Source organism: Diprion similis, chromosome 12 (assembly GCF_021155765.1).
Source record: "Diprion similis isolate iyDipSimi1 chromosome 12, iyDipSimi1.1, whole genome shotgun sequence".
NCBI classification, from domain to species: Eukaryota; Metazoa; Arthropoda; class Insecta; order Hymenoptera; family Diprionidae; genus Diprion; species Diprion similis.
This window is the reverse complement of record NC_060116.1, coordinates 381,866-407,229: the sequence shown is the minus strand read 5'-3', so window position 1 is coordinate 407,229 and position 25,364 is coordinate 381,866. Positions and strand designations below refer to the sequence as shown.

At 38.7% G+C, this 25,364-nt stretch overlaps 1 long non-coding RNA gene across 1 annotated transcript; it reads right to left on the bottom strand.

The window, feature by feature from the left end:
- Positions 1 to 4,894: 4,894 nt before the first annotated feature.
- On the bottom strand, positions 4,895 to 23,602 carry LOC124413427. The gene is made up of 3 exons (XR_006929869.1): positions 23,592 to 23,602; positions 14,296 to 14,301; positions 4,895 to 4,963 (listed from the first exon to the last, which is right to left on the bottom strand). It is a non-coding gene; the product is annotated as an uncharacterized LOC124413427 (long non-coding RNA).
- Between the last annotated feature and the right edge of the window lie 1,762 nt (positions 23,603 to 25,364).

Below are 25,364 nucleotides of genomic sequence, written 5' to 3'. Positions count from 1 at the left end.
GAGGATCTCACTTTGCAGTGGAACACGAATAGTTTAAAATTTCTAAAACCTTAAACGATTTGTATAGACATCGGGCCACCAGTTATACTGACAAACGCGAGATTCAGACACTCATTGTTAATTTGACATCTCATCGTGCTGTGTTAAATACAAAGTCTTCAATTCGAGGTGGTTCACACGACGTTTCACCCACCGTTCAATGGGACAATCTGGAATCTGCGTTCGAAAACCGTTTGATCACTGGAGTACTTACCAACTTTCAAATCAGCGATTTAAAACTATTCCTCAAAGCTGCATAAACCGTGACCTTCAAAAGCCACTGCACATTGCTCGATGAATATTACCATCTCGAAGTCAACACTACGCTATTGGCAACTTTTCTCCTGGATGTGAAAGTCAAAACAAAGTTCTTCCATACGAAGAATGCAACTCTTCAAACAACCTAGAGTCTTGCCGACTGGTACGATGAGTATGTCGCATTATCTGTACTAGTCTAAATCGAAGAATTTCAGCAGCGCGATAGTGGTTGGGCCTCAATCAGTATTGATAATTTATTAGTTAACATTACCAAGTATGAGCCGTTGGTAGATTCGACGTGGATGGACTTGCCGGGCGATATTAAGAATCAAAAGGCTGTGGTCAACGTTCAAAATGTCGATAGCGCTCGTTTTGCTTGGGCTCGCGTATCCGCTCGACATCCCGTAACAAAAGACGGCAATACAGTGAATTCCTACCCCCATTACAATCAAGTATTCAATTTCACCTGTATCAAATTTCCCATAGAATTAAACGACATTACGAAATTTTAAAAACTTGATAATATATCCGTGAATGTATATATTTTGGAGAAACGGGGCAAGCAGCATCAAGTCTTGCCACTACTCGTCAGTCAGCATGAAAATCCACTGACCGATCGCATTAGCTTGCTCATGCTACATGATAGAAACCTTGCTGACGATTGCTCCAACGTAAGAACAAACTTCTGATGAATCAAATTTAGTCAGCGAAATTGCCCCGCGGAGTAATTTTCGTCAGCTAACCATGGCGACCAAAGTACACGAAATGTGACGAGGCTCTGAATATCTCGCGCGTAAAGTAGCGTATTGAGATTATGTTGTTATTTATTCCTACTTATCGTGAATTTTCTAAGAAAAGTGTCATTCAGCAATACCGTAGTTGATATTAGAAGATATTTAATCGACACAATAAAGGCGTCAATGGAGAAACTAATATCAAAAGCTACAGGAATTAGATCAGTTATTTATTGAAAGAAGAAATCTGAAATTAAATGTGGAACGTCATCAACGAGTGGGAGTCTAGACAAAACTGAGGCAGGTAAGTAAAAATATTGTTTATTTTAAACAGATTCTTTATTTACATAAAATTAAAAATAAATGGATTGTTGAAACCCAGTAGAAGGTTGCTCCGGAGTAGATTTGTTACAGTGCAGTGCTCTGGGAGCCGGTAATCAGTGCCGATGAACATGAAATATTAAAATAAAATCAGTAACAAGGAATAAAAGAAATGGTGTATCTTAAAACACAAAGCTTAGGAGTACAAAAAGTAGCAATTTGTTTTTCTGTCGCAATTTATTGAAAATTAGTGGTATCCAAAACAATTAGAAGCTCTTGTTTGATGATAATATCTTTTAATATTTTCAGGTGGGAAACAACCGTCATCGAATCGAGACTAAAGTTGTCAGGCGTCGAAGCGTGTAAGTAAATTTCTGATACTATGATATTTGCATATTACAATATTTTCACATGTATTCAATGATAAAATTCGTTCGTTCTGACAGACTTAAAGTTTCAAGTTGGGATAATAGGATGAAAATCATACCTTACCTGATGGTCAAAACGTTTTGGTGGCTAGGACCCTAGTTTCTCGATTGGTGCCACCGTTCCAAGCATCGAACTTGGTTGTTCCTTGTTCCATCAGACAACAGGTATCCGAGGGAATTCCTTCTGGTCATCGCCACCTTCTGAACATCAGTCGTGGCAAAATTGAAGAGCACGACACGCTACAGATCATGGTGTTTGAATATTCCATCATTTTAGATCTATCGAGCCAATAGTAATAAGTTTGTTATTCAACAATTGCTGCTACCTAATATTACAGAGCAATCATTCCGTGCACCATTGTAATCTAAGCAGTATTATTGGCCCGCATTATTTTTCAAATTTTATTTTCGGCAGTTTTGATATTTTATTTTTCACTCTCTTGGTATTCAATTCAGATGAATAGTGTTTCAAGTGTTAAATCAGATTCCAAGGATGAATTTTGATGTGTAAACTGAACCAATCTCAATCTCAAAATGTTGAATAACTTCAGTTGAAAATGTCTTTAAAGTCAATATCAATCGACAGTATCATCTGACTAGCTAGTTGCAGCTATCATCCGTGCTTGAGCCTCGTTCAACCCCAGCAAGGTCTAAGGAATGCATTCACTTACCGGTGCACGTTACAAATGATCACTTTGTCCACAATAGGACTTACGTTTAATTGTGTGTTTGTGTGACTTTGTGTTTTTAGAACTTGCTATACATGTGTCGAAAAGCTGTCGGTTTTTGCAAACGATAAAATACTTCCCATACTAATTTAGCAGTGTCTTAAGCAGCGCCAAGCCGAATACTTATATTGACCAGTGGCGTAGTTATCCCAATGCAACCAATGAGGGCCCCTGACTCGAGGGGCCCCCAGCTAAGCATAAAAACAATTATTTTTTTTTTAACCATTTTTCGACGTAGGCCCTCAACAAAAAGTAGCTCCACAACTCCACAAGAAAAAAAAGTATCGTGAATCTAGCCCATGTGACTCGATCTATAAACTTCTTATGTTGAATACGAATTACGTTAAATATGAATGTATTTGCCAATTTTTTGTATTTCGATAAACCGAATTTCATAAACCTTTTGGTCAGTCAATGTCTCATTTTTTACACGTAATTTTTTTTTTGTATGGCGATTAATGAGAATTTCCGTATTATTGTGATAACTTTATTTTCTTTCAATATAAATGTAGGCTCTCGCCATAGGATTCCCGCTATCCTACAATTTTATTATTGTTGCAACTAATGCAGCTACGACCAAGGAAGGAAGAGTTGAAAAAAATATATCCACAGAATACTGTTTTGACTCACTGTATTTGAACTGGATTTAGGAATACCTATGCAAAGGTGTTATGACTACACACTACCCTGACGACGTTTATAACATGACTAAACTCCTAATTCTAATCCATCTACTCATACCTTTGTTACACACACACATACATATACAGATTGTACACTCATACATTACACACAGCAACATATTGGCTGTAACAATTATCCACACTAAGTAAGAGTTCTTTCCCGATAAATATCATCCATACAACCTGTTAGAACTCGTTGTGAATGGTAGACCGTCTGCCGATGTTAGTTTAGTAGTTTATTGGATGTACAGTAATGTTCATCGATGCATGGACTGTGGGTAACTTTATTTTTTCAACTTTTGTTTCTTTTCTACTCGTATTTTCTATGCCTATGGCCGGTGAAGCAGTCCACAGAAGAAATGGGAGAAACAACTACGACAAGCCTCTCAGCGCTGTCATCCGTATAACCTCTAAGATCGCGAGGGTACGAATAACCTCTTTCACGAAGTGCATAAACCGTCAATTCAAGACTCGACGGATGTTGTATACAGGATAGCATATCACGGATGTCCTAATACCCAGAACTTTTATATATAAGTAATTTAATATTGTTACACTTTAGCGTAACGAGTAAAAACGAGGGTAAGAAGCTTAGTCAGGCGAGCAATTAAAAGGCGCTAAAAGAAAAATATGCTTGGAGCGAAATGTATTTGGAGTAAAGAACGTGTTATCAGTTCAAAGTCTGAAACAGATCTGTTTTTACAATAATACCGGTTGGTGCAGCAACCGTCTTCACTTTTTGACATACGAGGGCTTAGTTTTATTGCGTCATATGCCGGCTACAAGATCATTAGAAAGATATAGATATAGATATACTTTTATTCATGTCCATTACAATGTTGGCCAATTCTTAACCTAACTTAAGACTAGAGAGAGAGAGGGGGGGGTACATAGTGTACGAGCAAGCAGACAGGTTATTGTATATAAGTATATAAATATACCTATATATTGTAACACGGCGATTTGCACCGCATTATATGACCTCCGATATCCCTGTTATTGAAAAAAGGCAGCAAGGAATACAGGCAATCGATATGGTCACCTATGTAATTTTAAGTTCTATGACTAATTTCTCTCGATTTTGTTTCCCTTCTTCCCACCTATCCCGAGCTATCCTGAGCGTAAAAGGCGGAGAGAGGAGGGAAATAGAGCAGCTACCGACAGTCCGACACCGAGGGTACATCTACGATGATGAAACCACCCTGGCAGGTGGCTCAACGCCTCGCAGTCAGTACCCGTGCCTCCCCCGCACACGTTCCCGAGAGCTACGAGGCTGCCGCCAGCAACATCTTCTACTGAGCCGAGAAATGCGAGCGAATCTACTCGCCTGATTAACATGCCCGCTCAATGCCGTTTCGTCGCCCTGGTCCGATGAATCTGAAATCGGCCAGATCAGTTATGAGGGATGTCCATGCCAGAATGTGAAGATTGCTAACAACCTCGGGAACATCAAAGAGCCCTCTACAGGCTCAGTACCGCTTCGAGTACCGCCCACGCATTCCGAAGGGAGAAGAAAGGGGGGGTAAAACGGGTGATTTTACCCTTTGTAACACTAACTCCCCCCCCCCCCCCCCCCCCCCCCCCCCGAGGAAAAGAGTCGTTCCGACTCTGACAAATTAAAACAATAGTGAATTTGATCTAACAGACGGTGCTCGAAGGTGAGTCGGAGCTGTGGCTCTAAAAATTCAAAGACTCCCTTTCTGCTATCTGGCATTTGCCCACAGTCTCAAGGTAAACCACAGAAGACCTTGAGCAGATAGTCGAGCATTAAACTGAACTCTTAAAATCTTATGTGCCGTGTTTTCACAAAGGTCAGTGTAAAAGTGTGTAGTTTTCAGCTTCGTGTAAAATCTGAAAGAGCAGCCAGTTCCCAAATTCCAGAAATCAAGAAAATCCAAATCGAGCCAAAATGATCCGGGAAGAGGACCACGGGGACAGGAGAGGTTCGAGCGGTAGTCTAAAATCGGCGCAGGCCAAAGGAGCATTCTCACCACTCTGAGGAACGGGAATAAGGAAAGTGGCGAGCTGGTTCCAGGATTCTTCTGGAAGCTGCACACCAGATATTTGATAAAAGAACGGCCTTATCTGATTAAATCCGGAACCGTTGACCACTGGGCGTCCTCAGAAAGTAACAGAGGGATGACGGAAAAAGTCTGTGTCAAGGGACCTGGAAATTCTCGTAAAATCTGACACATTGGTTAGAAAAATACGAAAATCAAATAATCGTTTGTCGACCATGAAAATAATAATCGTGGCTCCATTCAGACTATAAAGAAATCAGAGCCGGTCCGATATAAAACTCGAGTCAAAGAAGAATCTTCTAGAAGGAAACAAAAACTGACGCGAGAACGAAAGCTCCTTCAAAACAAAACTTGAGTCTTCTATCGTCCGAGCATAATAAAATCAACGCTGGAGACTCTAAATAAAATCAAATTTCATGTGCTTTTTGCTGTTAAGGTAACTAGTAGGGATTGGAGAGTAGTCTTTCCGTAAAGTTTGTATGGATCCGTTCGGCTGTAACCTCTGCATTGATAACTATCACGGGGGTAGGAGAGGAAGAAAAAGTGCCTCTAACCAGGCAATCTTCGTGAACATCATGAATAGTTCTAAGCAGTTGCAGAGGAATCTCCGACTCTTCCTTGCGCGCACGAGAATTCATCCGAGCAAAAGAGGTCTCTGGGGAAATTCGCAAATAAACTATTAGATCTACTCCGAGTTCCAACGCTTGAACGAGAAGAGCAGAACTTTTTGTGAGTAAATCAGCCTTGAAATCTCGAAAATTTCCTAACCTGCGATGAGCCTCGATAAAACAATCGCCGCTAAACATCTCGTAGGAAAGTTAAACCCGACGTTCCAACGGCCATTTCAACCTCCGGGTCGTTAATAGCGTTTAATAAAGCCTGTGTCGCTAATATATTACGTGACGGTTTGTGGTCTGGCAAAGCTATTCGCGACAGTCGCTCTATGTCTTGTCCGAGAGAGGCAAGTCTTCTAGTTTGCCCTGTCTCCTAGTTTGCAATTGAGCAGTACATAATTTCGTCAAGTGATCATTGCCGTATCTTAGTTTTAACGCGGAGCTGAACTTTTCGAAGTCAGAAATTTCTTCTTCTGACAAAGCTGTCAATACATTCAAATCTGGCGTTCTAAGACAAGAGGCAAGGCTGTGAGCTTTCATGGGGGAGTCCCACTGATTATGTCTAGCAATTGTGTTAAACTGTCTTTCATACTCAGCCCACGGAATTTTTCCGTAAAAAATGGGCGGTTTTAACGCACAGATAGGTTTTTCAAATGTTTGAGAGGGAACTCGGAGTACTCCCTGATTATCTAATTGATTTGACTGAGTGAAATGAGGTTGAGCATTTGATAGTAGCTCGGGAAAGTGGGTCTCGGTTACTACTCTAGGTCTCGAAATCGGAGAACAGTCAAGTTTTCTAGTAAGAGGGACAGACCTTGAATCCTGGGTAGCCTGGTCCGAAAAGATCTGGCGAGGAGAAGGACGAGGCGTGGGGACAGGAGAATTTTGCGGTGTAACCGCAGACTGGTGCAACGACTGGAAGGTGGACATCGTCGTAGCAAATAGATCGCGAAACTTCTTCTAAACGTGTCTGGGCCTCTTGTTGTCCCCATCCATCAGATGCTGCTGATGACGCTCAGCGGCTTCTCGTTGTCTCTCAGTGGCTTCCTGTTGAGCCTGAAGGACCTTCAGAAGGTCCAAAGCTGTGACGGTGGACGTCGAAGGTGTTGCAACGGGGGTCACCGTCGGTGCAGCTTCTGGAGCCGCAAGAGTTTGCTCGGGAACTTGTGGGTCTGCTCTCAGTGAGGGGCTATCGCCACAACTTTCCCGGTGGTGTGAGCGGGTCGAACAACTGGTACTCATCTTCAAATTCGCGCACTGAATTGACTCGCGAGGAAAAAGCTTTAAATCCCGATTCTGACACCAGTGTTACACTTTAGCGTAACGAGTAGAACGAGGGTAAGAAGCTTAGTCAGGCAGGCAATTAAAAGGCGCTAAATAAAAAATGTGCTTGGAGAAAAATGTATTTGGAGTAAAGAACGTGTTATCAGCTTAAAGTCTGAAACAGATCTGTTTTTACAATAATACCGGTTGGCGCAGCAACCGTCTTCACTTTTTGACGTACAAGGGCTTAGTTTTATTGCGTCATATGCCGGCTACAAGATCATTAGAAAGATATAGATATAGATATACTTTTATTCATGTCCATTACAATGTTGGCCAATTCTTAACCTAACTTAAGACTAGAGAGAGAGAGGGGGGGGGGTACATAGTGTACGAGCAAGCAGACAGGTTATTGTATATAAGTATATAAATATACCTATATATTGTAACACGGCGATTTGCACCGCATTATATGACCTCCGATATCCCTGTTATTGAAAAAAGGCAGCAAGGAATACAGGCAATCGATATGGTCACCTATGTAATTTTAAGTTCTATGACTAATTTCTCTCGATTTTGTTTCCCTTCTTCCCACCTATCCCGAGCTATCCTGAGCGTAAAAGGCGGAGAGAGGAGGGAAATAGAGCAGCTACCGACAGTCCGACACCGAGGGTACATCTACGATGATGAAACCACCCTGGCAGGTGGCTCAACGCCTCGCAGTCAGTACCCGTGCCTCCCCCGCACACGTTCCCGAGAGCTACGAGGCTGCCGCCAGCAACATCTTCTACTGAGCCGAGAAATGCGAGCGAATCTACTCGCCTGATTAACATGCCCGCTCAATGCCGTTTCGTCGCCCTGGTCCGATGAATCTGAAATCGGCCAGATCAGTTATGAGGGATGTCCATGCCAGAATGTGAAGATTGCTAACAACCTCGGGAACATCAAAGAGCCCTCTACAGGCTCAGTACCGCTTCGAGTACCGCCCACGCATTCCGAAGGGGTTAGGCACGGCGAACGCTGCGTGTACTGCGAGGCCTGCCAGAAATCATGCCCAGGAAGTGCTACCAACTAACGTGCCGCTTAAGAAGTTCGGCAGGCAACGCCGTTGCAACAACGACGCTGCGCGGAAGAATGCCCAAACGTTCTTACGTCTGCATCTCGATTCGTTCCGATTAGACGTGCCTTTTCGCTATCGTACCTTGTTACCTTTTTCATATCGTTCCTTTGATATCGTTTCTGTTATTGTTACCGCGTTTTACTTACTTAACGTTTTGTTTTTGTGTTATGAGTCTGCGACTAACCGCCAGAACTCTTAATTAGTGTTACGAGGGAGTAATTTCTGCTCTTCTAACGTAAGTGAGTTTTTGTTACCGCTCGAACCCCTGAGACGCAATAGCTTTCCTTTTGTCTTGGTGACCGTTTGGGTCGTAATTTTCCGTATCTCGGGTTTTCGTGTGGCTGATTGATTTTATTAATGACCATTTCGACGAGCCTGCTTAATTATTAACGTCCCTAATTGTGTTCCCGAATTTCTGTTAATTTTACCCCGCAAGGCCCGCTCTCCCCGCGTCCACGTAGCGACGGCGTCATTCTAGTTTTCTCGTGTTTTCAGGTAATTAACTGTTATATCGTTTTAAAATATTGTTTCGGTTATTGTTCTCATTAAATTAAATATTGTATTTGATCTCATTGTCGTGTGACCGTTAGTCAAAAATTGTATCTCGTATATTTGCGCAACAGTTGTGTAACATTGCGCAATAGCGTCGGTTGCGGCCATCTTTGTGGCGTCTCCGTTCGAATCGTCCCCGCGCTAACTTCACGCTACCGTGTGGCGCTGTGTTCGAGATATCGAAATATCTTAGTGGGTCGAAGCCGCGCTACGCCAGTGCGCTCGAGCCGTAAATCGGACGCTCCCTGAGTGGTTACGCCACCGTGCCCTCTCCTCGTTGTGATGTGAGCCGCGCGACTGTACGCTCCTCTTTAAGATAGGCTCACGCGTGCGCAATAAATAGCATCTCGTTTTGTTCAAAATATTGTTACCGGTTATAATTTAGCGTTAAGACTTTGTTACAATTCTTTTGTCATTGGACGAGTTCTAGTCTCGTGACAGCTGACGCTTGTATATCGTTTTCAACTCTTTTGTATTATATGGAGTCTTCCGTTAAAAGCTGTCTCGTTTAGTTTGTTCCGTACCTCAATTCGTTAATTTTTCTTGTATTGTATTTACCGAAGACTGTCGTTGATTTTAGTTAGCATTATTATTTTCGCGTTGTATCGAGTTTAATTTTATTTGTATATCGCTTATTAAAGATTGTTTATCGCAATTTATGTTACTGTTTCTATTCTGTAACGAGTTTTAATTTTCCGTGTAATTCGATCGAAGAAGATTGTTTTATTTTTAGTCCCGTTATTATTTTCGTTTCTTGTATCGAGTCTTTTAAATTATCCTTTGTTTGTTACCACCCTTCACCGAGGACTGTGTACGATCTAGGTAATTTTGAGACCTACTTCCGTCTCTATTAATAAGGTAACATTTCGTTATCTTAATTTTGGGCAATTTTTATAGTAGAAAAGTGTGTTGTACGTTCACTATCCGGCCACTCCCCTCCGCCAAATACTGAGCTACCGAGTTCCCTTTTCCCTTTTACCTTCTTTCTCTTTCAGATTATCCTGGTATATCGTACCTGGTGCCCAACAAATTTCCTTTTTATTTATTTCGGAGAATTATACCTTTTCAGCCTGATTAACCGATTTAACAATTTCTTAAATTTTGTGACGTATCGAAAGCCTCATTTGTCCTCATCTTTGCTGCTGACACGATCCCCAGTAGGCAAGCATCGATTGACGGGTCGCAATATATAGAAACACCCGCATTCGCACGAGGGACAAGGGAAAACGCCGGAAAAACCTTGTCCAGGTGTAGCCGGACTCAAACTCAAACCACCGTGAGTCAAGTCCACGCCTGAACGGCGTGACCCGTCTCACGTTTTTTGCAAGTTGCCGCTCAGGGCTACCTTGACTCTGTGGGGATTTGAACTCACGTCCTCCCGCTCCATAGTCTCGAGTGCTAGCACTACGCTACTACGGTCGGTAAGAAAGGGGGGGGTAAAACGGGTGATTTTACTCTTCGTAACAATATATACGTATAAGCTGTAATTCAAGATTAAAGATTAATTGCAGTTTTAGTTTTGATTCGTTTATAGTGAAATCAAGCTTTCAGATGTCTACTACCGATTTATTGTCCGAAGGTCGATGGTCGACGATTTTTTCCATAGGCATGGGGGGAGGGGGGTCCCGTCAATTTGTTTCGAATTGGGGCCCGAAAAGTCTAGTTACGCCACTGATATTGACACGATATTTGGATTGAAATTGAAAGAATTTTTTGTGAAAACGAGTTTTACAGTCGGCATTGTTTATTGCTTGTGTCAGTTATAACGAAAGATCTCAATTTTTGTGAGGTAATTCATCAGCCGCTGCTTATAATGCTGTGATTTGAAAATATAGTATAATTACAACTTTTACAAATTCTGAAATTAATACATAACACCAATCAGCCCGCAACAAACATGTAAGGTTTCACTAGCAGTGGGTTTATACACAACGATCATCGCCCGTGCGCAGTGTTATTACACGTTACAATGTAGCACTTCGCAGCTTCGTTAAACACGCGCCGTGTGCAAAATAACCACAATCAACACTCGTGTGGAGTATTGCCGCACGTGACAATGTAGCACTCCGCAGCTTCGTTTGCATTTCAGACACTTTAACAATTGCGAGATAACGGATTTCTCAAAATGCAAATCATTACATCAACTTTACTAACTTCAGCCTCATGCCGTACCTTACAATGCAGTACTCCACTGCTTCGTTAAACACTCGTTATGTACAATACTACCACAATGTACTTTGTGTATTCCATGTATTGATACGATATCAGAAGCGTGACCATCCTATCGTAATAATTGAACGAATGAAAACCTAGATTGTTGTTAAGGATTTACAGGATATACAAATTTTGTTTGAAAAGGTGAAAGTAATCGTGATATACTTTTTGAATTATTTTTAATGACCTCTTAGTATTAAGCAGGTACCTTGGTTGATTTCGACGTTTACGTATTACGAATTGACTATCGCGATTTCGTAATTTTAGTACCATTTCTTTATTTCTGCATTAAATGAAAATGAAGTCTTTTTGTTTGGAATTGCGTAGAGAATGGAGCTATTAAGGTGCATATAAAGACCCGTTGTACACCTCGAAAACGCGGGGATGCAAAACTCCTATACCGCTCAAGCGATCAGAGTGAAACTTGGGCAGTTAATGCCTTATTTTGGCAAAAAGTAAAGCGTCTTTTTACTTTTTCAAAATTTTGAAAAAAAATTCACAGATTAGTTACCACCCACAGAAATTGGCCAAATTTTCACAGTTACACTGAATTGACCAAACTATCCGGTATGATCCCACTCGGCGGTGACGAAACACCCATTTTGAGCCCAGTCCCATGAGATTTGATGGTGAATTGACGAAATGGCAGCTAATCTGGTTTTCGATTACGAAGAACACCGAAATCTCATTTTGGTGACATTTGTTACCAATATTACGCGCATGCCAGTAATGTATGCGTGTAATGTCGGTAAGAAATTACCGGCATGCATGAAAAGTCGGTAAAAAATGCCTCGAAATCGCCGACGTGGCCCCCTTCCACTGTGGTAATGCAGAGCTTGGTACCAAGGTACCAAGGTACCACCGGACACCGCTAGATGGCGCGCAGTTTTGTACCAAGGTACCTCTGCACACCAATAGGTAACGCAGTGCTCATCTTCTAACCAGGTTGAATAGTAGAAACACCTGCATAAACATGTCTCGCTGCATTACGAAAATTCGTGAACCTTTCACGACAATGGTCATAAGCATCACAATGCATGCAATCAACTGCATAAAATCATGATCCGATTGCTTCGGAAATTATTTAGGTACATAAATGTGCGTTCTGCAACATAAGAATGTGAAACTGTCGGGAAACCAAACATCAATTTCATTAGTAAAATACAAACTTTATTGTATAATAGATGGTAGCTATAATTGGTGAAAAATTATTCCACTTCCATCACCTCTATCGGGCGATAGAATTGATAAAACAATACAGAGATAGAAATGTAGTATGGACCTACCATACAACTCACGAGTAACTTTCGACTGTCGCGCTTGGGCAGATCGGACAAGTAAAAAGTAACTTACTTCACTCTCCTTATAATTATGACAAGGCAATCAGTAAATTAATACAGAGATTGAAAAGTAGTATGGATCACCCCAAAAGCACCTCTGGTGCAAAAAACTTTAGCATAGTACATTAATAATATGCTCATTACTCCCAAAAATACCTATTTCCATCAAAAATGTATGCATCACCTCGCGCAAAAATAAAAAAAATCCAATCTCATATTACTGGCAAATACTACATGTCTTTTAATTCGCAATGAAAGCATGATTAAAACTGGAAATGGTAATTCAGTATGATTTAAAAACAAATCAACTCATACACTGATGAAATTGTAGAAAAAAAATCAAATTAGTAAGAGATACTTGGCGAATCTCTTTTTAGAAAAATATTTTCAAGAATAAACTGAATTCCATCATCGCTTCATGTAAGTATCATGTCCTGAAAGAGGCCCGCTAAGTTTCACATATTAATTATATCTTATTTTTTGGATTTTCGTCAATCTATCAGTAATTTTGTTTTTTGTTCACACTTCGTTACCATTTCAAAATCAACCATGCTATTATAGTGAATTAAAAGATATGTACTTGGGAGTAGTATGCTATTTGAATCTTTTTTGGTACGAGGTGATTATGTGCGTACATTTTTGATCAGAGCAGGTATTTTTGTGGGTAATGACCATATTTTTAATGTACTTGGCAAAAAATTTTGCATCAGAGGTGTTTCTTGGGAGCATATCACTACTTTCCTGTATAAATATGTTTGTTACTCGTTCCTTACTGTTATGTACAAACTACTGTAGACACTGATAGCTTTAAAATGCAGAGGATTACTTTGGAACAAAGTGGTGGTTATTTCAAGACGGTTTTATCGTAGCATCTAGTTTGTTCGAAGGTTTTATAAATTGTGTAACCAAGTTCACCCCATTACATGAGCATAAACTTAGGCTTTCCAGGACTAATAGCTCTGCATTTAGCCGTGTCGAGAACTCTGCTATTCATCAAACCAATTTGAAGTGGTCTAATAATTACGGCTAAATTGTATATTTTTACTTATTGTTAGTTCTAAACCTCAGACTATGAAACACATGAACATCACTTTGTTTCATTATATCGCACGAATTGAATCAGTGTCAACAGTTCTTTTCTTGAAATTTATAAGTTTGCACTGAGATTCGTACTGTTGACTTTGTTTGTTAGAAGGTTTATCTTTTATCCCGGAAGATCAATTATAATAAGCAAGATATATTTTATCCGTTCGACTTTATCCACTTGACTATGTTCGATACACTGAGCACTCAATGCTACGTATATCGTTCCATATACTTTGCGTTTCGAGCGATTGAGATTATTTGCAAAGCGACAAGCAGCCCAAGTTTCCATAGTTCTTCAAATATTTATCATCGAATCTCGATGTCAAGACCAAATTGAGTTTTTGATTAAAGTTTATCAATTTGAACTCCAGGTGAAACTCGTTTCTGAATCAGGTGCTACGTAATAAAAAAATTAGTCAAACAAAGTCACGTTGCACAAGACTTGATCGTTGAAAGCTACACAGCATCAAGAGTAAACATGTATGAATTATCTTCCATTTTATGAACTTTAACTTCGAAGTACCAAATCTACATGCATAAAACTATGCTGTTAAATTGATATCGCTTTACACTTTCTGATAGACCTGACTCCAAATTATAAATGTGTAAAAATCTGAAATCCTCCTAAAGTGATATTATAAAACTACTTATAATGCACCATAAAGTTGCTCGAAGAAATTTATGAATAGATTCTATCATAATGGTCGAGGAGCTTCTCGCTTTGAAACTATCAACAATTCACAAGCGATTTCCTGATGATTCTGAATACTTGAAAACAGTTTGAATTCCACTAATCTCCAAGTAGTTCCTAAACGTTCGGAGATATTCAGCATATTGCTGATATTCGATAAGGTACATCCAAAAATTCTAGTGCTTTCACTAGTGATTTTTCACTAATTTCTCAAGTCAATGATCCCTCGATGCTGGTGTTTGATCCTGCATTCAGTCGTTCATATCTGTAAAAGTAGCTGTCCATGCCCATGTCTCACGAGTTCTCATCGAAGCTTTGAGTGTCTAAAATATAGCAAGAACGTTTTAATCAACAGGATAGGTAGAAAAACAAATTACGTAAAACAGCACTATGCGTTTGATGCATGTTCTCCATCAAAGCTATGACTCAAAGAATATATCAGCTCATAAATAGTGTTGAAGTAATTATCTGCCGACCTTGACAATGCTTGTATTATGTAGCACAAACATGTCCGACCCCTATGAGAATAAATGAATAAACAGGAACCGAACAACAACAGACCTAGGACCAGCTCGCATAGAATATAATACAATCAACATTTGGAGGTGGCAAGGTCGAACGAGGAAACCCTAACGCCAGCAAGTACCTCAGCGACAACTGATTTAACAGACTGTTGCCAAAACATGTTGATTAATGAGAACCCATTTTGCAAGCCAGTTTTCTGTATATTCCAAGCCTTGTCCTTCGCTTTTTACCAGTACCAGCTGACTTCTGTAGGTGCAAGATCTACGCTTCGTTGGTGAACTCACTTGAAAAAAGCAATAGCATACTCGCATCCACATGTTAAACTAGATATCCAAGTGACGATACTTCATTGCCAAAACATATTGCTATCTACATACATATCAGCTGACGCCGCACACTCGTGACATTCTGTAGGTTCTATTTACTTCAACGTTGTCCATCATCGATGTTACAACGTATGATTTGCCGCCAATGTTGTGCGCTGGACTGATTTTTGTTCGACAGTGCATGCTAAGCTGGGCGATGTACTTTCTCGTACAAATCTAATGATATAGAAGGTATATCTGTCAGGTTATGTATGTGGAAAATGTAGATGCTCATTGATACTGTTACACTTTTTAGCGTAACGAGTAAAACGAGGGTAAGAAGCTTAGTTAGGTGAGCAATTAAAAGGCGCTAAATGAGAAATATGCTTTGAGAAAAATGTATTTGGGGTAAAGAACGTGTTATCAGCTCAAAGTCTGAAACAGATCTGTTTTTACAATAATAGCGGTTGACGCAGCAACCTTATTCATTTGATGACATAAGAAGACTTAGTTTTCTTGCGTCACATGCCGACTACTAGATCATTAGAAAAGGGGGTAAAACGGGTGATTTTATCCTTTGTAACAATATTAATGAATAAATCATTTCAATGCAATCCCCTGGGTATGAAGAAGTGTATGGAATAAAATCCAAAATTTATCAACCAAATCTCATAAATTCAGACTCAGACAACATAATAATTGAATCAAGATGATACGACTTACTTGCAGCTTTACTCAACGTATTTCAGCTCCAGCGGATCCTTGTTTTTATTGAAAGACTTTGCTAGCATACTCATATCAATTCGTGGGTATACGGTCAGAATAACCGACACACAATAACCTAGGATAAAATATTCTGGCAATAATATGTCTATCATGTCTCTTGATTCATCGTACAACTGTCGAGTAACTTTCCTCTCTTGCTCCTCCGCAAAGCGGTGTTAGCTAGTGAAAAGTAACTTATTTCACTCTCCTTATATCTATCACATGAAATTAGTAAATCAATAAAAAGGATAAATAGGAGTATGGATCTACCACACAACTGACGAAAGGTTCGTCTCTCGCTCTTGAGCGAGGTGGTCCAAGAAAAACATTTTCCCGGACAATTCATGTAAATCAATGATATTAATAAGTCAATAATGCAAGTACACAATAGTGATTTGCATAGACACCAGGTCAAATTGTCAAACAAACAGGTCAAAATATATCTTAAATGAAACAAAAATTATTGATCACAGATTCATTTCCACAATGAGTTGAGGGATAGGGGAGCAAAGCTGCAAGATCTCCTCCTGAAGCAGGATCTACCAGAAGTATCAATTTCCCATCCGTTCCAGTAAATTAACAAAATCAATTAATCAATGAAGTCAATCCACCGTTGGAATTCCTAGCAAATATCAAACTAAAAAATTTGAACGAGATCCATGGATTACGAATCCCCGCCAACAATTTGCAGAGTGACATGCAAGCAAGCAAGCTGCCAGTCCTTGCCCTGTGGCCAGTGGGGCGGTGGTTCACGCATGTCAGAAATTGTTTTAGTTACAAATTCTTCAAAGTATCAAGATCTATGAATAAATAATACGAACCCACCGTAAGAACGACCCTGTTTGCAAGTCGTTGATATCTAAAGCAATCACAGTTTAGCATAAAGTTCAGCAACCATTGTTCGAACAGAGGTTACAAAATAACACAAGCTTCTGCAGCCTGAAATGAAAATTCGCCACTGATCCAAAGCTAAGCCATCCTCTACTTCGTTGCATGTCCGGCATGTTTCACCACTATTATGTGAGGTTAGGTCAGAATGAGCTATAATCATAGTTGTAAACAATCTTAATAAACTCAATAGAAATAGTAGCGAGGTCAACTTGTACATCTGTACTCCGTCAGAAGTTACTTTCCAATAATCATATTACCCACGTTACACTAATAAAAAACTGACAGCTGATGTGCTTGGCGTCGTCTGTTGCGATGACCGTGGTCACGACGCTCTCGTTGAAAGCGCGGGAAATATTGTACCGCGTTTCGCATTAGCGTTTCTTGTGACTAAGCGTTGACTGAGGATATACAGGTTGATTCAGTACTCGGAGACCACCGGGCACTGACGGATTCCTTGTGAAAAAATAAGACTAAAATTTCTCTTGACAATTTTTTTTTAAAGCCACGGTTTTTGAGTTAGAGCCGTTTGAAGTCCACCAATCACGGTGCGCAGATAGGGCCAGGCTCACGAGCCTAGCACGAGGCTAGCGTAGGCTAGCGTACGTTGCATCGGGCTCAACTACACTAGCCTCGCACTTGGCTCGCGCGCGCGGTCCTATCTGCGCTGTGATTGATAGACTTCAAACGGCTCTTACTCAAAAACCGTTGCTTTAAAAAAAAAATTGTTAGGAGAAATTTCAGTCTTATTTTTCACAAGGAATCGGTCAGTGCCCGGTGATCCCCGAGTACTGAATCACCCTGTATAAAGACTTATAACCCTAGGTTATTTTTCGTAACAGTTCAGCGGGCCTGGGTGGGCCCGGAGGTATTAGCAGTTTCACGTATTATCGACCAAGTAACTGACCAGGCCGGTAAAAGAAGTTCTTCATAATCAACAACTATCACGTGCAAAACATTGGTAACATACCGTCGTCATCGTGAAATTGATAAGTTGAGAAAGTCCTGTACGAGAAATATGTACGCCGGAATGGCCGGAATTAAACAACGGAGAAATAAAAGTCAATCTTGCATGAACGAGTATCGTTTATATGTCCCTGAATATATCAAATATTTTATAGGTGACAGTGGCATCTCTAAGATGTTCAATTTACTTTTTCAGACTTTTTTTGGGAAGTCAACTTTGAGATACAAACATGTTGGAAAAATTTTACACTACTTCATTTTTAATTCCAATCGTGTTAAGAATGTCCCTACAAAGAATTTTTTGGCTTTGTCGTGCACTTCTCAAATTGTGAATTGAACAAATTCAATGTTTCAAGTTTTGAAAACATCCAAAAAATTCTGAAAGACTCTCTATCTTTGCCAGAAGCATTATGAAGATATCTCGAAGGCTGAACCTATTTGATGAGTTTTTTCGCAAAATTTGGAAGTGCTTATTAGGTTTTAATTGAGAAAAACTACGCAAGTTCTTGATCAAATATGAAAAGAATAATGAAAATGGATCTACCATGAGGTTCGTTGCAAATTAATTGGAATCTAGAACAAAAGTCTTGTGTATTTATTGAAAATTTAAAAAAAATGTTAACACTGTGTTTCAGTAATACAACTTTTTGGAAATAAGATGAAAAATAGCTAAAAAAAATGTATTTTACCTTCTGCATAGTATTGAAGTATTTATCGAACCATCTTTTTCTTCTCAATTGTTGAAATGCTAAATATTGATTAATTCATAAAGTACCAAAAAGAGACGCGAACAAATCTTTTCCTCAGAGGGAAAATTTTGAAATGTTCAGAATTACATAAATAACATTACTGAAAAATCAACGGTTGTTTTTCATTAACTGATTTTCAAGGGGGTAATCCGATGGCTCTCAAATCATCAAATTCTATTTCCAACGCAACATTATCCGTAAAGTCAATTTTGTCCTGTCGGCTGTACGTACTACCGTTACCAAAAGTTACTCATAGTTGAGATCTGCTATTCCGCATCAAAGGAAGTTGAAGCGAATATAGTTACACCTTACACTGTTGCAAATTTATTTGATTTCAAGAAGTGAAATCTATCGATATTGTTACCTGTTTGAAAGGTGAAGTTGAAAAAGTTGAAGATGCTGTTTAAAGGGAAATACCAGGTTTGTAGGCGCCTAGAATTAAAAGAATACCAAAAACGGTAATCGAAAGTAGTATAGCAAGAGCATAACCCAAGAATTTGTTTGTACGTATTCATAATTGAACATAAAGATCACTTCGTTACAGACCATAATCTTCCTTCTCATATGAAAATATTTTTTCTGGAATATTAAGAGTTACAAGTGCGCGTGATAAGTTTTTATTATTGTTAAGTGAAAAGCGTGTCAGCCCAAAAAGTACAGATACGTGGCTTTGGAATTTGATTTACGTGTCAAAAAAAGTTGATGATTGGTTGCAAAATCTTCCGAAAGCTTTAAGTCTTCTGCGTCCAATGATCCCTTGCTCTGCATCTTTGAGAAGAATTATCAACGCTAGCTATTACCATCAATATGTCGGAGACGTATTTTTGTTCGCAGAGCTATCCGAAAAATCTGAGAAACATCAGAAACCTGTACCCTAGATATTACTCAAACCTCGACTCAAACTAATGCAGTTCAAAATTTTGATAAATCTCGAAAGACTTAACTTTCAGGAGTTTAGATGTGCAAATACATGATTTTTAAAACGGGTTAAGCAAGACAAAAACTATGGCCAAAATTTACAATGAAATTGAAACTATGTAATTAGCCTCTGCACCCAGTAAAGTCGTGCCGGCGGGCGCATCAGCTGACACCACGGTATCGTTACATACAATGTATGCATTTACACAATGGGCATAAATTCCTGACTAAAGATATACATATATCTTTATCAACGTTCTCTACAAGTATGTAGATCTATTCCACCTGTCAAAAATATGCTTTTATTCCATACTCCGACAATCCAATTTATAACTTCTTCTTCATCGAGTTCTACTCCTTTTATTCTCTAAGTTCTAATTACTCTGGAAGTATCGATTCCAACATTTATCAATCGTCCGAATCAACTTTCTACGAATAAGAATTCCACACTCAACAGTGCTTGATATCAATTTAAAGTAGTTTTGTTCGTTGATACTACTTATTTTTCTGACCGCGTAGAGAATTAGAGAGTAGAGACGTGTAATTACGCGTAGGTGACGAGTCCGTCTAGTTCAAGGTTTAGTTCAACCCGTGAGTTTGACAGCCGCTCGTCGGAACTAGTTCACTACCCCTAAAACACAAATCGAATTATGAATTTATATGAAAAGAGGGATTGTTAAATTTTATGGGCTCAAAGTCGTTTTTACATAGAAAGTACAGATTAGCGTTGATAGGCAAGCCAGTACCTACTTGAATGTAGAAGAAAAGTATCAATTTTGAGATGTTTTTCATTTCTTGATTCATAAAATTTGATGTGATTATTTTTTTGTACTCCAAGAAATTGAAGTAAGATTTATTTTAATTTTTCAGAATTATTTCTCACTTTTTCATTTCGAAAAATTCTAATAGGAATTTATTTTCATTCTCTTTATTCGGAACATTGAATCATGAATAAAAAACGGAAGCAAAATCCACTGCGTAGATCGTTTGAGAACAAAAGAGTTCGATGCCAATGAAGTACAGTTTAAAATTTGAGAAAATCGTTATCTTCATTCTAGTTATACGTCATTTTTTATAGATATTACAATTTTTTATATTTCCAGATTCTAAATTTGTATTTTATGCGTGAAAAAAATACAAGAAAAGTATTTAATCATGTTTTATAGATTTTTTTTCATATTTATAACTGCAATTTTCCCGATTTTTTTGGGTTTTTGAGATTTTTTAAATTTTAAAACGTTAATGGGATAAGAAAACTTCAGATTCAAATTCAGTGAAACAAAATACATGAAAATCATACTCAATCTGAATCCAAAAAAATTTTTTCATCTCGATAAGTTCGATTTTTCATGATTTATTGCAATTTTTTGGGGTTTTTCGCTATTTCTTCAAACTTTGACGGCTCAATGGGCTAATTAACGTTCAGATTCAGATTTAGTAAATTGAAATACATAAAAATCATACTTGATCTGGGTCCGCAAAAATTTTTTCATCGCTGTGACTGCAGTTTTTCGCAATTTTTTGCCTTTTTTTGGGGTCTTTTGCATTTTACTCAAATCTGGAGGGTGACCGGGCCAAATGGACTTCAAATTCGGATTCAGCGGGTCGAAATACATGTCCGTAGGTGGGTCCGGTCAAAAGTACAGACAACTTTTTTTTTTTGTGTGCCGGTGCTTTTAATCATAATAATTGATCAATTTCACTTATTCGAAAAAATATTTACCAGTAGTATTTTTGTGCAGAATGGTCTGCGTTTTCCGCTGCAAATAAATTATATTTTTGAAAAACCACGTAAATCTAGCGTAAGTTGAAAAATTAGTTTTATACGTCCGCTGCATCTTCGTTCGCAATGAAGTTATTAGCCTTGACTGAAGACTATATATTCAGTCAACGGTATGGGTTATGTAATAAACATATGTACACAAATTACATAAGGTATTACATATAGGAACAACCATATATTTTTATCCCTTGATTAACTTCGACTAATTCTCCCATTATTTGCATGAAGAAAAGGTTTCTAACTCTATTCCTTTTAAACCAGGTGTATGTTTATTGTGCATCTACTTAGATAATATTATTTTTATCGTTCCGATGGACTTGATTTGTCATTGCTGAATTCGGCTCAAATGAATTTGCATAGATGAAAAGCATGCGGCGTCCATACGGGGTTACGATGAATTTTTCTCGTTCATATTCGGTTACGAAAAGTCCCATAAGGCTATCAGTCTTTATATATCCTCAGTCAACGAACTAAGTAGTTATAGTCTCATTAATTAATAAATATGTATTTAGCCAACATTAGCTTTCACCTATACCTGAAAGGATCCACAAATTGCGGTATAGGTTTTGGGCCTCGAAATTTGTATATGAAATTTTCGTTTCACATTCAAATGAATGAACTGAGAATTTCAAACTTTTTGCTACGTAAGTTACAGAGAAACACCCATTTTTGCGTTTTTCTAATATTCTCCATTTATAGAATTTTCATCTGACTGAATAAAAGAATAAATATATCGGTAATACCATATTCCATCGGAAATTTTCTAAATTTTTCAGTAAAAATATTTGAAATATTTTAAATTCGAATTTTCACTAAAAATCATAAGTTTAAAAGTTAAAAATTGAAAAATGACGGCGTTCCCAAATTTTTTTTCGCAAACTGTGTTTTACGCACAAACTCGAATTCATGGTCAATAGATCACCTCCTACACGGTCATAGTTTTCAAATTGTGGAATTATATGCAATCAAAGCCTAAGATCGGTCAACCCCGACCGGCTTATACATATAGTACGTGTTTACCCGAACGTGTAACCGGGGCTGTGTTCGTTATTTTTTAAAGTTCCCCTCATTCGTTAGCAAAAACTGACGATGAGCGGACGTCGAGGTAAGTGTCTTTCAATCTCTCTCTACTCTCGCATATCTCTATAGATTAATATTGAAATAAAAAGTGTAACAATTAACGACTGCCGTGGTGAAAATAATTTCTACGAATTCTTAGGGAAATTGAGACATTTCGTACCTACTATTTTGTACCGAAACTTGTTTTCGTACGAAATTGTAAATATGCATAGTTTCTCATAAGAACTTGAAGGTTTTCATAAAAATTTGCATTTTTTTCAGCAAGAAATCTAGAAGATACTATAAATTATGAGGAAAATTGCGAATTCTTTACGAAAATCTGTGCAAATTTACAATTTTCCCCAAAACAATACGAAATGTTGCTATTTTTGTAAAAATTCGTAGTAGTACAAATTTTCACGACGGGTCTCGATACGTCAGTGATGTCTGATATTCTAATGATAATAACTAAATATTGTGTTGCCCATAAAATGTAGTTTGTGGCAAAATAATCGCTTTACTTTGTTTCAACGAGCCGTCTAATAAGTAAATTGCGCGCTAAAAGTTGCTACATTTTTTGATTATTTATGGGTTTTACAGCAAATCACAACCGCAGACGCGGCACGGGTACCAGGGGGGGCGCCAGGGCTGCTGTGGCCGAGAGAAAAGAGGTACGCATTTCTCCGTTTTATACACAATCCACGATTTCGCCATGTTCGTCGAAATACCCGAAACTCGTCGCGTCAAAAAATATTCATACAATGTGTATGATTCTTACTAGAACTTGACAAAGCAAAAACGTTGAACCCGGTAAAATAATCGCATTCCATGATTACTACACACATACGAGTAATTACGCAATTTCGGGCGAAGGAAAAAAAAAATTCGGGATACAATTTTACTATTTAGCCATCCCGATTTAGTGTCGATCGCGTTGAGCGGTACAGTCAAGTACAAGCGAGACAGCACTAGCTTTATTTTCTCTTCGTCTCTATCTTTTCTTCGCTGTCTCTGTTGCAGCTTCTCGTGCGGGATCAGCACAGTGCAACAAAGTTACACGCTGGAATTTTAATAAAGTATTAGTACCAATCTGTAGCATTATGATGTCTTCAAAAGTAGCCAGCCATTATTCTATTAATTCCGGCCAGTTTCACGGAATTTTAATCACGTTAACGAAGTTCACGAACGCCCACGATACGAAAATATCAATTCGAATTCAGACTCGTATTTATGATAATTATAACGCAATGATTTTTGTCATCAATTCGTTTTTTCAATCGAAAATTAATTTTCAAAAGTTTATCATACATTTTGTAGAAGATTGTACGTAGAGTTTGATTGACAAACAAACCTCATAAGTGAGCCGGCATTTTTTACATGAATTCAAGAAAAAATTTTAATATAAGCTTGGTTTTTGTACTATTTGATCAACTGTGCTTTGTTTTGCCTGTCACGTGCGCTCATTGATGTTATTTTTGTGACACTCTACTGAATAGACGTGCGAGATTTTACAAAAATGCAATTGCTGCGTTGCCTAGTACCACAAATTTATCCACCTCCTAGAAATACGTAGAAATTTTTGCGTTTTCCCCGAGTTTGTGAAGAAGAATTAGATAGTAAAATAAGAACCGTTTCTTCGCGGGAAATGCACTTCGGGTGGTCGAAAGCCCATACACTCAGATTCAGAGCATTGCATCCGTTCCTGACAGCTGGCTCAAAATTCCGCATAAAACAAAACCTGCCAAATATACACCATTCTATAAGATATTCAGCGTTATTTTGAGCAAACTTGTTTTTAAACTTTATAATTTGCGATGACAATAATCTGAATTCTTCGTTATTTTACAAAATAAATGTATGTGTACAAGCTGATTCCATATGCTTTAGAATTTTTTGTTATTCATCTTTCCTACGCCCGGTAAAACCAGAGACAATAATTCGTAAACTTGACTCATTTTGCTAAAAAATTTAATGTCTACTAACTTTACTGTACACTATGACTAAAAACAATTATTGCAAAAACAAAAATACGTATCGACTTTTTTAATATGTTCTCCGCTAAATACGAAGTCGATTCTTTTCGCCGATTTGGCATGCATTATCCCGTATGCGTACGAAGCTACAATTCGAAACAATGATTATGCATACTATTGTAGTAAATATCGCAATTCATAATATGTACAAATTACAGGCAATGCCCACTGAAAGATAACGATGGTTTGTATTACAGAATACAGAAAGGCCAGGGTCGCAGCGACGACAGCCGTCGCCGTCGTCGCCGTCGCCGTCGTCAGCGTCAGCGTCGCCGCCGTCAAATCCATCGCCGCCGATGCCACCACTACCAACGGCATGGCCGCCGCTGCCGCCGCAACAACAGTCGCTGCCGCCGCCACTGCCACAGCAGCCGTGGCCACCAATGCTGCTGCTGCCAACGCTGCAGCCGCCGCCAAAGTCCGCGGTTCTACTCGAACCCCTGGCGGCGCCAGATCCGCAGCTCCGCCTGCAACCGTAGCAGGTTAAACTCCTCCAGCAGCAGATCTACTGCTATAACAGCGGTCTTCTCGTAATTAAGCCCAGTAATAAGCTTAAGTACGAGAAGACCCGCAATAGAAAGCAGCGGGAGGCTGCTGCTAGGAAAGAGTTAACCGCCCGGAAGCTGCGGATCGGAAAGCAGCAGCAGCAGCAGCAGATCATCCTATTATCCAAACTTGAAACTTTAAGTCCGTCAGAACAAACGAATTTTATCATTGAATACATGTGAAAATATTGTAATATGCAAATATCATAGTATCAGAAATTTACTTACACGCTTCAACGCCTGACAACTTTAGTCTCGCTTCGATGATGTTTGTTTCCCACCTGAAAATATTAAAAGATATTATCATCAGACAAGAGCTTCTAATTGTTTTGAATACCACTAATTTTCAATAAATTGGGACAGAAAAACGAATTGCTACTTTTTGTACTCCTAAGCTTTGTGTTTCAAGATACACTATTTCTTTTATTCCTTGTTACTGATTTTATTTTAATATTTCATGTTCATTGGCACTGATTACTGGCTTCCGGAGCACTGCACTGAAACAAATCTACTCTGGAGCAACCTTCTACTGGGTTTCAACAATCCATTCATTTTTAATTTTATGTAAATAAAGAATCTGTTTGAAATAAACAATATTTTTACTTATCTGCCTCAGTTTGTCTAGAGTCCCACTCGTTGATGACGTTCCACATTTAATTTCAGTTTTCTTCTTTCAATAAATAACTGATCCAATTTCTGTAGCTTTTGATATTTGTTTCTCCATTGACGCCTTTAT